Genomic DNA, 13,062 nt, shown 5'->3' on the forward strand with positions numbered 1-13,062 from the left:
ACAGCTCTACTTTTTCAGCTCTACTTCTAGGGAACCTGCCCCAAGACAGCTTTGCAGCATCTATTTCTCTATCCTCTGCCCCCAAAGGCTCCACTTTCTGTGTATCTGTTGAGTTTTAAAAAAAAACTCAACACTTGACATTTGACCGAGAGGGACAAAACACCCGATAAGTGGGAGCTTAAACAAACAAGTGTTTGTTTTCTCAGGCAACGTTAGCCTCGATGTGACAAGTGCCAATTAAGTTACAGGTCTGCAGGCAGAACTAGGAGCTAAATGAAATTACCCTTGACTGTCTCACCTGCCCTTCTGCCTGTGCAGGTCCCTCCTTCTGCTTGCTTCCCCGACAGTGTGTCCCAGTGATCTTGGAATGCTCACTCCAGTCATTTCCAAACAGTACCTCCTGAGAATTTTCAGGTTCCTGGGGTGCTTCAACAATTCTGCAAACATAAATTAGTATTTTATGTGAAACAATGGGAAATTTGAAATCCTGAGATTTTTATCACTTGGCAAATTAATAATTGGACAGTTAATTTCATTAAACTTTTCAAGACATCCCTCTAGTTATTTCTCTTCATAGGAAGTGGTCAGATAAACTCATTTGTTGCTCAGGTGTTAATAACATTCATTAATTCTTTGGTTCAATTAGTGTTGAGGGAGGTTCTGATCCAGGCTCCTTGATTAGATGTGTTTGAAATATGAATAATATATTGGCTTCTCTTTTATTTATTTTTTAAATCTTTGCTCCTTTTTAAAAAATTTATTTATTTATTTAAAAATTTTTTTTAATTTTTTAACGTTTATTTATGTTTGAGACAGAGAGAGAGACAGAGCATGAACGGGGGAGGGTCAGAGACAGAGGGAGACACAGAATCTGAAGCAGGCTCCAGGCTCTGAGCTGTCAGCACAGAAGTCGGACGCTCAACTGACTGAGACACCCAGGCACCCCTATTTATTTATTTTTGAGAGAGAGAGAGAGAGAAAGTGAATACAAGCTGGAGAGGGGCAGAGAGAGGGGGGAAAGAGAGAGAATCCCAAGCAGGCTCCACACTGTCAGCGTGGAGCCCAATGCAGTACTTGAACTCATGCACTGTGAGATTGTGACCTGAGCCAAAATCAAGAGTAGGACACTTAACCAACTGGGCTACCCAGGCACCCCTAGCCTTTCTTTTAAAGACCATATACATACACATATCATTGTATTTTTCACTCTGTTAACATTATTGGTTTGTGGTTTATCTTGCTCATTAGACAGTAAGCTTCTTGAGGTCAGGGACTATGTGTTATCTCTGTGCTCCTATACCTGGCATTGTGACTGGAAGATCCCATATTTGTGTGTGTGTGTGTGTGTGTGTGGAAAGCAGAGTGGCAGAGAGGGATGAGGGAGGACGGAGAAGCAGAGGCAGGTAAGGGAAGTGGGGTGTGTTAAAGGTGGCCACCGATTCTTTGTGATTTTCCCAACTGAGGGACAGAGTCTATTTCTGCTCCCCTTGAATCAGGACTGATCTTGGAACTTGCTTTGACCAACAGAACATGGCAGACATGATGTAATTCCAGGCCTAAGCTTGAAAAAGGTCCAACAACTTCCACGTTTGCTCCCTAAGGGAAGCCAGACTGCGATAAGAAGTCCAACTCTCTTGACACTACCATGCTGTAAGAAAAGCCAAGATAACTTCACAGAGAGGACACACAGTAGAGGATGGAGGGACCCAGTCAACAGCAAGACCTGAAGCCCCTAGACATACAACCCTGGCTGGATTGTGTCAACAAGACCTCAGCCATGAGCTAATCCAGCTGAGGCCCCAGATATCACAGAACAGAGATGGGCTCTTCCCACCGTGCTCTGATCAAGTACTGGCCCATGAAATCACGTTCACATGAAATGTTGTTTTGAGCCACTAAGTTTTGGGGATGGTTTGTTACACAGAAAAAAAAAAATACCTGAAACAGGAAGTATTCACCATCAAAAGGGCAATTTACAGTTTCATTGTTCCTGGTAATTTTTCTTCTATTTAAGATATGCCTGTGGGAAGAGAACATTCTTAATACAAGGTAAAAGCTGTAATAGCGGAGATATTTGGGGTGCAGAGAAGATATTTCTGATACATTCCTCATATCCTACAAAGGGTATAACATGCTTTGGTTGGTCATGTGGGTTGCCTTGATCAGAGCTAGGAGGGAAGCTGGGGAGTTCACTACATGTGTTGAAACTCAATTAGGGGTGCCTGGGTGGCTCAGTCGGTTAAGCGTCCAACTTCGGCTCAGGTCATGATCTCGCGGTCTGTGGGTTTGAGCCTCGCGTCGGGCTCTGTGTTGACAGCTCAGAGCCTGGAGCCTATTTCAGATCCTGTGTCTCCCTCTTTCTCTGACCCTCCACTGTTCATGCTCTGTCTTTGTCTCAAAAATAAATAAATGTTAAAAAAAATTTTTTTTAATTAAAAAAAACCAAAAAACAAAAAAGAAACTCAATTAATTACTGTGGTCAGGAAGCTAAGGTAAATGAATGAAAAGGGTCCATCATGGCAGGCATAGGGAATGGTGGGCACTTTGCGTTGGAAGCCACCAGCACTCAACTGCAGCCAATTACAGTCATGAGAGAGCATGGACCTTGTATTGCTGGATCATCCATTTTTTTTCCAGAAGCAAAAAAGCCATATTTTTATATGAAATCTCCAGATTGCCTACTAGGCTGTAACATTTGTTGGGCTGCCAATTTGAGCGTCCTAGTCCCAGGAATGAGAACGCTGGATGATGTGTCATACTTGTCATCTACTGCATGTGTGTCTCTCCTAGCATCCTGTGGCCTTTGAAAGTGAATGTTGGTCTGTCTGTGTACATTCCGGCAAAGTCCAACTGGATCAGACTCAGTGCTTGAAGTTGTAAGTGTTGGTGTGGATATAGAGCAACCAGAATTCCCACACTGCCAATGGGTGTGGGAACAGGCACAACTATATGAAGAAGTCCCTGGCAATAAGTACCAAGGCTGAGCATGCACCTACTCTGTCCCTAGGACTGAGCAATGCCAATGTAAATATTCAAGAGAAAGGCAATATATATTTATCAAGAGACATGCATTAGAGTGTGCAGAGAAGCACAATTAGTAATAGTCAAATACTGGAACATAGTGTCCATCAATGGTAGAATGGATAAAGCATTCATCAATGGAATATTACCCAGCAGTGCAAATAAACAAGTAAATAAATAAACAAACCAACAACCACGCAATAAACCTGTATTGCTTGTTTGCTGTATGCAGTCACTGGATAAATCTCACAAACAAAATGTTAGCTGTCAGAATTGGACATGGAAGGGTCTGTACAATATGATATACAGTGTATGAGGGTCTTGGCTGTTCCACATCTCCAGCAACACTTGGTATATAAAGTTCAAACACAGGCAAAGGTAATCTAAGTCTTAGACATGATGGCAGTTACTCTTGACAGGGAGGCGATAACTTGATGGAGCATGGGGCGGGGCAGGGGGTGGCTTCCAGTGCACTTTTTTGGACTTGCGCACTCTTCTTTATGCATGCTGTGTTTCAAAAATATTATTTTGAGGGTCGCTTGGCTGGCCCAGTCAGTGGAGCATGTGGCTCTTGATCGCAGGCTTGTGAGTTTGAGCCCCACGTTTGTTGGAGATATTGCTTAAAAATAAAAATCTTAGGGGCTCCTGGGTGGCTCAGTCGGTTAAACATCTGACTTCAGCTCAGGTCATGATGTCGCAGTCCGTGGGTTCAAGCCCCACATCAGGCTCTGTGATGACAGCTTGGAGCTTGGAGCCTGCTTTAGATTTAGTATCTCTCTCTCTGCCCCCAACCACGCTCTGTCTCTCAAAAATGAATAAACATTAAAATTTCTTTTAATCTTTAAAAAATTATTTTTAAAAAACAAAATTTGCAAAACGTCATGCTTCTCCTTGAACCTGGATCCTAAAGCAAGGACACCACCAACCTGGACACACCTCTAGTGCCCAGCACATACATGTAGCATACTTGTGCCCAGAACATACATGTAGGCGAGTACTACGCCTTTGTTTTCTTAAGTCACTGGACAATAGGGCAGTGCCCTGGGGCAGCTCCTCGTCTCGGATCCCCTCCATCTCCCCAGATAGCCCTGCCCGACAAGGGGAGCATTGTCTGGCCTCCCATACTGGGCCAGTGGCAGGTAGGCAGAAGTGAATGATATGAGCAACCTTCTGGTCTCTGACTAAGCAGAGAAGGATAACATCCTGGGGGATGGCAGAGCCACAAAGTGGAGAGAAAGCAGGTCTCTGAATGACCACGTGACCCAGAATCACCCCGTCATCCTGGGTCCGCGGGAATGTTGACATGAGACAAGCAGACACCTTCCTTATTTAAGCTTCTATATTTGGGGGTCTCTATTACCACAGCGAAGCCTCTGTCTCTTACCGAATGTTTCATAGTGCAGCTGCCATCATGCACCCACAAGCAGCAGGGAATTGGGGTTGGTGGAAGGACCCAATGGGCTGCAATCAGAATGGCTGTGTAGCCTGGGCCTTTGTGGCCATAACTGTAGAATGAGGCAGTGAAAGAAATGGCATTATATTAAGTGTCAAGGTAGGGAGGTTAGAGCAGTGGTTCTCAAAGAGGGGCGTAGAGCAGCAGCAGCACTGGGAGCTTGTTAGAAATGCAAATTCTTAGGGCGCCCGAGTGGCTCACTCAGTTAAGCTTCGACTCTTGGTTTCAGTTCAGATCATGATCTCATGGTTAGTGAGTTCAGGCCCCCATTGGACTCTGAGCTGGCAGTTCAGAGCCTGCTTGGGACTCTCTCCTTCTCTCTGCCCCTCCCCTGCTTGTGCTCTTCTCTCTCTCTCTCAAAAGAAATAAACTTTAAAAAAAAGCAAATTCTTGGGCCCTCCCCCAGATGGAATAATGACTCAGAGACTCTGGCCTGTGGCTCCTCGCTGTGGGTTTGCTAGCAAATCCTGTGGGGGATTCTAACACACACTCAAGTTTGAGAACCTCTGGCTTAGAGGAGTCAGCGAACTTTATCTATAAAAGGCCAGATAGTAAATATTTTAAGTTCTGCAGGCCATACAGTCTCCAGTCTCCACGACAGTGATTCAGCTGTGCCATTGTAGCCCAAGCAGTCACAGGCCACCTGTAAATGAATGGGTGTGGCTTGATTTGACTCAAGGTGGGTCTTAGAGAATCAGGTAAACGCTTAGAGTATTAGGTGAATGCAGGGCAAAGTTATTATTATTATTATTATTATTTATTTATTTATTTATTTTTACTTTGGAGGAAGAGAATGTTCCCTGAGTCTCTGTCTTCCCTGTGATCTGTCTAAAGTCTACACTAGGCCTCTGTGACTGAGCCCTTCCCTCCAGGTTCCTCATCTTACCTCCTACCTGCCCTCTTACAAAATCTGTGAAATGCTATAATAAATCTCCCTTAAGTATTAAAATCTAATAATAGCTAATAGAGCTGACTTTCCCAAAGGCATCTGGATTTTGACTTGGCACAATATTTGGTGGTGGTGGTTGGGAGGTCAGGGGGTGGGGGGAAGTACTATGTCCCCATATTGACATGGGCCAGTCAGTGGATGGATGTTTTTGGAGTAAGGAAAGGCTTCCAGTTTCCCTGAAGTCACCCTTCAGGGTACAGACCGCTTTCATGTAAATCCTGATTTGTCTGTTTGGGCTCAGATATCCCTGGAAGGAAAGTAGAAATCTGCTGCCTTTAATGCTACCTGGGTTTAGGTTGTATGTAGTATTCATCAGGAGCTGCTGGCAGCTTGTTTTCTTCTGAGTTGGGGGAGTCTGGAGAGAGGAGCTCTAGCTGAACATACTGGCCATCCTCCTTCCTCTAGGCTGCCCTCTGGGCTGGGGGTGCCTGGCCCCTCAGGGACCAGAGCAGCCTGTTCGAGTTTTTCCTCCTATGTAAGCAGAGAACAATCCCCACCCATGTCTCTGTGTATGCAGGTACTAATGCCCTAGTATAGTCTTTCTGTTCTATTTGGGCTCCCCCTCCCCCCTGGGTTGGATGATGCTGCCTTCAGTGGTGAGGGCAGATCTCTCAGTCTGCTGAATCGAATGCTAATCTCGTCCAGAAACCCCCTCACAGACACATCCAAAAATAATATTTTACCAGCCCTTTGGGCACCCCTGGCCCAGTCAAATTAACACATTACATTGAACTTCACAATCCTCCCAGGCTCAAAGTCAGTGAAAAGAAAGTCTCGTTGCATCTCATTGGCTTGGAATGGGTCACATGCTGCCCTCTGTGGCTAGTGAAAGATCAAAGCTGATTGGCTATATCTGACCCATCTATTCCTTGCTGGAGCTGGAGTGGGGCCACTAGGGAAACGGAGAGAGAGAGAGAGAGAGAGACAGAGACAGAGACAGAGACAAAGACAGAGAGAGCGAGTGGGGCGGGGGAGTGTTTCAAGGAAATCAAACCCCAGGTGGTGTCCCCGAGACAGTGAGATTGGATGTATTTTAGTTGGTGTTCCCCCGTAATATGACTCTGAGCTGAGTATTCAAAGGCAAGTAGTTTATTTGGGAGATGATCCCAGAGGAGTAGGGAAGCATGAGAAGAACGAGAAGAGAGCCAATAAACAAGGGACATGCTATCAAGCAAGTTTCTTCTGCGGGCAGCTGAAGCCCAGTCCCACTGGGGGACTCGAATACAGTATAGAGCCTGCCTCAAAGTTATCCCAACAGAGGGGCAAGGAGACTGAATAGTTACCCACCAACTCCTCCTCTAGCATGTTTATTAAGCTGCTGCTAGGACATTAATTCTCCAGAACTTTCAGCTTGCCCTGCACACCAGCCAAGCTTGCTCTTACACATTCCTCCTCCCTCCACAAAAGCCCTCAGGCAGAGACTTTGGAGGCATTTGCAGCAAGCAGCCACAAAGTGTAGAGGTGAATGCCAAGGGGATGTCTGTGACCTGCCAGCAGCGTCTGCCACAGGATGCCAGGATAACGAATGTCCTCCAACCTTCCCTCGCCCCATGCCAGGGATCCTTTCCCACAGCAGGTGTTGGGTCCGTCTCTGGACCCCCGGGGCAACACACATTCTTCCTTCTGATGAATGAAAGAGAACATCAAGCCCATACCGTAGAAATAAGAGAGTACATTAAACAGACCCTATGTCACAGGAACTGCCCTGTGAAAGAAAGAAAAGGTTTGAAGGCAGGCACTGCATTCTGGGCCACAAGCTAAAGCTCCCAAAATGGCGTGGCTGACTCAGTTGACAGGAGCAGATGAGCCAAGTTTGAGACATCTCCACCTAAAGCACATGGACCAGGATTGAGAAGTGTGGACATCCAAACAGAACTTAGAACTGCTCCTGGAACTGGAGTGGATGAATGCCGGACCCTCAGAAATCCCCCACAGATGCCGGCCACAATTCTCACCCTTCAGTTGGTTGATGTTTCAAAATAGGCAACAGCTACCAGCTCCCCAACACAAATAAGACAATTCAGCATCTTTACAGTACCTGCTTGCCCCCCCTTCTTTCATGATCTTAAGTTCTTCCAATAGTTACTTTTGTAACTGTAAAAAGGACTATACTTCTTTATCTAGATTTCTTAACTATGGTGGGTTTTTTTCTTATTTTTCAAAAAATACTTTACTATGATCTGCTTACTTTGTCCATGGTGTCTGGCTCTTCTGATCTTTTGGGGAGTGGGGGGCATTAGAAAAATGTCTTTTCTTCCCTTTTTCTTTCTTTGCTTTTCTTCTTTTTATACAGTAATTTGTTTTTCATGGGAATTAGTTGATTCTCATAACTTGGACACTTGGAGGATATCACTGGTAAATTGTTTGGCTCTAAGTCATTTCTTTTTTCTTTTTAATGTTTTACTTATTTTTGAGAGAGAGATTGAGAGACAGAGAGACAGAGTGCGAGCAGGGGAGGGGCAGAGCGGGAGGGAGACACAGAATCCAAAGAAGGCTCCAGGCTCTGAGCTGTCAGCACAGAGCTTGAGCGGGGCTCGAACCTACGAACTGTCAGATCATGACCTGAGCCGAAGTCGAACACTTAACTGACTGAGCCACCCATGCGCCCCGGCTCTAAGTCATTTCTAAGAGGTATTTTAAACTTTGAAAAATTTTATTTTAGGTGTGTTCTTTTATAAGGAGTTTATAATTGATTTGGAAGGAAACAGTATGTATCTTTAAAATGGGGGCTTAGGGATGCCTGGGTGATTCTGTTGGTTAAGCTTCTGACTTTGACTCAGGTCATGATCTCACAGTTCACGAAATTGAGCCCTGCATCGGGCTCTCTGCTTTCAGCTTTGGATCTTCTGTCCCCGTCTTTCTCTGCCCCTCCCTGGCTCATGCCCACAGGTGCTCTCTCTGTCTCAAAAAAAAAAAAAAAAAAAAAAAAAAAATTAATTAAAAAAATTAAAATAAAGTGGGGGCTTAAATTTTAATTATTTAAAAAAATATTTATTTTTGAGAGAGAGAGAGACAGAGCGTGAGCAGGGGAGGAGCAGAGACAGAAGGAGACACAGAATCTGAAGCAGGCTCCGGGCTCTGAACAGAAGCATAGAACCTGATGCGGGGCTCAAACTCATGAACTGTGAGATCATGACCTGAGCCAAAGTCGGACGCTTAACTGACTGAGCCACCCAGGTGCCCCTGACACATTATTATTAACTATAGTACCTGATTTATTTGGATTTCCTTGGTTTTTACCTAATGCTCTTTTTTTCTGTTCCAGGAACTATCCAGGACACCACATTACATTTCGTCTTCCTGTCTCCTTAAACTACTCTTGAGAATGACAGTTTCTCAGACTTTCTTTGGGGTGTGTGTGTGTGTGTGTGTGTGTTTAAGTAGCCTCCATGCCCAGTGTGGAGCCCAACACGGGGCTTGAACTCACAACCCTGAGATCAACACCTGAGCTGAGATCACAAGTCAGACACTTGACTGACAGAGACATCCAGGTGCCCCATGACTTTCTTTGTTTTTGATGACGTTGTCAGTTTTGAGGCGTATAAACAGGTATTTTGTAGAATGTTCCTCATTGGAATTTACCTGAGACTTTTCTCTTGAGTAGACAGGAGTTACAGGGTTTGGGGAGAAAGATAACAGAAGTAAAGTGCCATTCTCACCACATCTCATCAACAGTGCACATTACCCACATGACCTATCACTGTTGACGTTGATCTTGACCACCTGGTTGAGACAGTGTTTGTCAGGTTTCTCCACTATGAACTTCCTCTTTTCTATCCTGTCCCCTTTGGAAGGAAGTCGCACTTGAGGAGTGAAGAGTGATGCCTCACCTCCTAGAAAATGGTGTAGGAGTCAGAATAATCATCTCCCCAAAGAGGCCCATGTCCTCCTCCCCAGAATTTATCAGTGTGTTACACAACACAGAGCACATAAGGATGTGGAGGGTGGGCACCTGGGTGGCTCAGTTGATTAAGGATGTGGAGGGGCAGTGAAAGAAAGGAAGAATCAAGGACAACTTGGAGATTTCTGGCTGGGGATGCTAAAGGAATGTCATTTATTGAGATGGGGAAGACTGGGATGGGGACATGGGGAAGGAGAGATTGAGGGGGAACATCAAGATGTTTTTAAGACTTACTGGGGGAGACATTCACATGGAGTTACCAAATAATTGAATCCCGGGAAATGTGGAGCTCTAGGTTGCACTCATAACATTAAGAAATGAGTGAGATTTCCTTGGGAAAGAAAAGGTGAAAGAGGCCAGGACCAAGCTCTGAGGAAGAGTTGAGAACAGAAGCCAGGCTGGAGTGGGTTCCATGGGAGGAAGAGTGAACACCAAGTGAAAAAGTGTAGTTACTCATTGTTGAACACATGTTGGGTTCTTGAAATCAGGCAAACACCTGTAAGGCTTATAAGACCAACATTTCTGGGCCCAGAGTTTCCAACTCAGTAGGTCTAGGACGGTACCTGAGAATCTGCATTCTAACAAATTTCCGGGTGATGTGGATGCCACTAGCCTGAGGACCACTGTCAGAATGAACTGTTCTTGGCTATAAATGGGCATGAGAGAACTGGCAGGGAGTGGGGATAAAGGGGGACTTCTAAAGATTAAAGATAACAGCATATTTGCTTGCTAGTGGGAGTGACCCAATAGAGTTGGGAAGACAGATGGTGTGGAACGGGAAGGGACAAATGAAGACAGAGTCCTTGGCAACTCAAAACGGGGCTGGATTTGGAGCATCATGGGGGCTTTGGCCTCTGTTAGGAGACTGAACATTTACCCCAAGGAAGCAAGTGTGCATAGATTTTGAAGATTAGTAGTGGGAGATTGAGAAAGCTTGTTTATCGTCAAGAAGGATGAAGACTTTATCTGGAAACTTCTAATATTCTGTATTCTCAGGGAAGAATGAAGGGACAGTACAAGTCAATGTTAGAGGAGATTTGAGACAAAGGGAGAAGGTATGAACCAGACACCTTGGGGGATGGGAAGTCAACTTTCCAAGACTGGCCTAATAGAACTTTCTGTAATCAAGGAATGTCCTAGGGGCGCCTGGGTGGCTCAGTCGGTTAAGCCTCCGATTTCAGCTCAGGTCACGATCTCACGGTCCGTGAGTTCGAGCCCCGCGTCGGGCTCTGGGCTGATGGCTCAGAGCCTGGAGCCTGCTTCCGATTCTGTGTCTCCCTCTCTCTCTGTCCCTCCCCCGTTCATGCTCTGTCTCTCTCTGTCTCAAAAACAAATAAACATTAAAAAAAAATTAAAAAAAAAAAAAGGAATGTCCTATAATCTACACTGCACAATATAGTAGCTGCTGGTCACATGAGACAATTTATATTTAAGTTAGGTGAAATTAAATAAAAATAGAAATGTAGTTCCTCAGACTCACTAGTCACATCTTAAGGGTCAATGATGTGTTCTCAGAGAGACATGGTTGGGTTGTAGGGGGGTGTGGAGGGTGCTCGAGGTTTGTGAAACCAGCGGCCCTTAGTTTGTGATTTTTTTTTTTTTTTTGTCAGCAACACTCAACAGTTCAGCAACAGGCTCAGAGAGGGTGGGTGATACAGGTCTTTCAGGGTGGGCTTTTTCCAGATAGGTAGGACCAAAGGGGAGAGGCCCAAAACATCAAGGGGATTGAGGCTGGAGTGATTATAGTGCAGGACTGTGGAATGTCTCGTGCAGGACCATGGACAAGAACAGCCGTGAAGCTTAAAGGACTCTCACATGTGTCCTTAAATGTAAAAATGACCCTCACAGAGTAAAACATTTATCTGTTTTCTACAAATTCCATCTCAGAGATAAATTGTTGACAAGGTCAAGTTTCTCTTTATAGAACATGCCAGCTTGTAAAGAAAAGAATGATACAGTTAGAGCATCAACAATCCCAACGTCACCAATGAAATAACGCTCATATAAGCAATGCTCGTTAATGGCTGCTAAAACCACACAAAAAAAGGACAAGATATTTTGTGTCTCTTGCTGGAAGAACTCAGTCACACCTGATATATCCTTGCCAAAAAATGAACACTGAGTCTGATCAGGCTTCTAGATCCAACAACCAATCTACAGGACATGTCAGCACCAAGAAGATAGAATCAGTAAAATCTAGACTGCAGAAAATTCTACCAAGTAAACGACTTGCTTTCTTGAACAAATTAGGAAAAGAGAGATGGGAAGGAAATATAAAAGGGATGTAAAAAACACATCAATAATGATACTTTGGTTTTCTGTGTTAGCTGTTTATATTTTAGGAGTACATACTGAAATATTAACCGGTGCAATTATATATTTGGGATGTATTTAAAATAATCTCACTACCATTTGAAGTGTCGCTGGTGATGGGTACTTGGGGCTTCATTATACTATTCTTTCTGCTTTATGTATATTTAAAATTTTCCATAATTAAAAGTTTAAATAAAAACAATGCTCCCTAAGTTTGCCTGGCTGGCTCAATTCATAGAGCATGGGACTCTTGATCTCAGGGTCATGAGTTCGAGCCCCACATTGGGTGTAGAGATTACCTCCAAAATTAATAAGAATAATAACCCTTCCTATAGTCTTTCTAGATATACACCTGCATCTCTCCTTCCTTTCATAGCCAAGTATCTTGAAGGAATCATCTCTGCTGTTTTTTCACATCCTTACTTTCTGCTCATGCCTCTAGGCATGCATTCCTCCATCTGTCTGTGTTCCTTCCCCAGACCCGCTCAGGCCAAGTTCCGCAGGACCCGCACTCCCTTGACACTGGGCCACATCCTCCTTTTCCAACTCTCTCTAAACCAGGATGAATGGAGTCAGAAAACAAGGGCTCACATCCAGGCTGGCCACATCTTGGCTTGATTTCTTCTGGAGAGCACCTTTTATTGTCCACCTCCCCACCTCTAAAATCATGATAATAATAATTATACGTTTCCTAGGTTCTAAATGCTGTGTAACAATCCACCCCAAAACAGAGGAATTTGAAACACTGTTTATTATCTCCTATAGTTCTGAGGATTGGTGGTCTCAGCTGGGTGGCTGTTTCTTGGGGTCCCTCAAGTGGTCGCAGTTAGATGGTGCCCAAGGCTTGGGTTGCCTTCCTTTACATACCTGGCCCTAAACTGGGGGTGCTGGAGCAGCTGGGGCTGGTCAGGTATTTATTCCTCTCTCCATGTGCTAGCTTGGGTTTTTTCTCAGGAAACTTGAACTTTTTACATGGCAGCCAGCTTGCCCCAGAGTGAGCGTTCAACAAGACAGGAAGCAGAAACTTCTGCTCCCTTATAGCCTTGAAACTGGCCTATCACTTCTACCATATTCTATTGGTCAAAGCTCTCACAGAGCCTGCCAGGATTCCAAAGGAAGGCCTTAGTGAAGTGCCAGGGAGAAAAATCTCAGAGTCATTCAGATGTGAAATAAACCCTATTCTCTGTTGTAAAAGCACTCTCTCTGTCTTCCCCACTCTTTCTTCCTACCCCCTATCATTTTCTTTTTTTTTTTTTCAAGTCTATTTCCCTATTTTTGAGAGACAGAGAGAGAGCGAGCGGGGAGGGGCAGAGATAGAGAGAGAGAGAGAGAGAGAGAGAGAGAGAGAATGAGAGAGGATCCCAAGCAGGCTCTGTGCTGTCAACACAGAGCCAGACACGGGGCCCAATCTCACAAACCATGAGA

This window comes from Neofelis nebulosa, chromosome 9 (genome assembly GCF_028018385.1).
Source record: "Neofelis nebulosa isolate mNeoNeb1 chromosome 9, mNeoNeb1.pri, whole genome shotgun sequence".
NCBI lineage: Eukaryota > Metazoa > Chordata > Mammalia > Carnivora > Felidae > Neofelis > Neofelis nebulosa.